Consider the following 2086-nt stretch of genomic DNA (forward strand, 5'->3'; position numbering starts at 1 on the left):
AGCTATGTACATATAAGTATGTATATATGCATATATTTATCTATTATTTATATTATATTATATATATATATATATATATATATATATATATATATATGTGTGTGTGTGTGTGTGTGTGTGTGTATGTGTGTGTCTTTGCGTCTGCGTTTGTCCCCCACCCCATCCCACCGCTTGACAACCTAGCGGTTCGGTAAAAGAGATCTATTAAATAAGTACTACGCTTTAAAAAAATAAGTCCTAAGGTCGATTTGTTCGATTAAAACCATTCAAGGCGGTGCTCCAGTATGGCTGCAGTCAAATGTCTGAAACGAGTAAAAGATAAAAAATGCAAGTATGTATATGGGCAAAGTCAGTTTGCCCGGCTCTCCTATCTATTCGATCAATTTCGATGATTTTAGCTCACCAAACACTAGCTAGCTTTCATTTGCTGCCCTGTCTTAACTAAATATCTACAACTAGTTGAGTCGAACATCCCTAACAAACCAGATGAGACAAGATGCTTGCCGTTGTTGCCAGTTCTGCCGTCAGATACATGTGTATCTATCTTTGCCCTTACAATGAGATCTATGAGTTTTTTCAACAGACGTATTGTCATTGAACCGAAACTAAATTCACACAGACATTTTTGCAAGTTGTCACGCCTGGCTGTTAATGCTTATTGATTCCATTACTACATGTCTCTTCTTGCTGATGTTTGGCGTTGTGCAACAATTTCAGCGTCGTTGTGAATAATTAAAGCGAGTACCTCATTTCATGCCAACATTGAATTTTCCAAGGCGTTCACTTAATTCAAATATTGGCGTTGTGCCCTTTTCGCTAGGGCCTTAATACTGTAAGGAATGAAATTTTTTTGTTGACTTTAATACTAAAGAACATTTTCAGTGTGTGTGGTTCTTGCTGTTGTTGTTATCTAAAACAAGAACAACAACACAAGTAGCAGCACTACTACTACTACTACTACTACTACTACTACTACCACAACCACTACTACTACTACTACTACTACAACTACTACTACTACTACTACTACCACCACCACAACCACTACTACTACTACTACTACTACTACTACTACTACTACTACTACTACAACTACTACTACTACTACTACTACTACCACCACCACAACCACTACTACTACTACTACTACTACTACTACTACTACTACTACCACCACAACCACTACTACTACTACTACTACTACTACTACTACTACTACTACTACTACTACTACTAGTAGTAGTAGTAGTAGTATAGCGGCAGGCTAGCAGAATCGTCAGCTTAGCGGCATTTCGTCTGTCTTTGTGTTCTGAGTCCGCCGAGGTCGTTTTTACCTTTTATCCTTTCTGGATCAGTATAAGAACCAGTTGCGCACTGGGGTCGATGTAATAGACTTATCCCTTCCTCCCAACAAACTGCTGGCATAGTGCCAAAGTTTGAAACCAATATTAATAACTATAACAATGATGTTGACGATGATGATGATGCTACTGCTGCTACTGCTGCTACTGCTGCTGCTACTACTAGAAGTAGTCGTAGTTGTAATAATTGTTTCAAATTTTGGCACAAGTCCAGCAATTTCAGTGAGATGGGGTTTGTGGATTAAATCGATCTCAGTAGTTGTCTGATACTTTACTTTATCGATCCCCGAAAGAATGAAAGGCAAAGATGACTTCGGTGGAATTTGAACTGAGAACGTTAAGAGGCGGAAGGAATACCTCACACAAAACCAACAATTTTGAGGGGAGGAGGAAAATCGGTTACATTGACTCCAATGTTCATCTAGTACTTTATTTTATCGCCCCCCCCGAAAGGATGAAAGGCAAAATCGACCTCGGTGGAATGTGAACCCAGAGCCGAAACAATAAGATATAAGTGGCAAATTTGAAATGTTATGCGCCTCTAGCGGATTCCCCCTTTCAAACGCTTGAAGACACCTTCCTCTCTCCTTCTCTCCTAACATTCTTGGAGGCTCTCTAAATGATTATGGACACTGCCCTTCACTCAATAACTAAAAAAACAGAAAAAGTCATTACATTGTTCTTCTTTATAAATAATTACATCTTTACATTTTTGATTTTATAAA

The sequence above is a fragment of the Octopus bimaculoides genome, chromosome 5 (assembly GCF_001194135.2).
Source record: "Octopus bimaculoides isolate UCB-OBI-ISO-001 chromosome 5, ASM119413v2, whole genome shotgun sequence".
Classification (NCBI taxonomy): domain Eukaryota; kingdom Metazoa; phylum Mollusca; class Cephalopoda; order Octopoda; family Octopodidae; genus Octopus; species Octopus bimaculoides.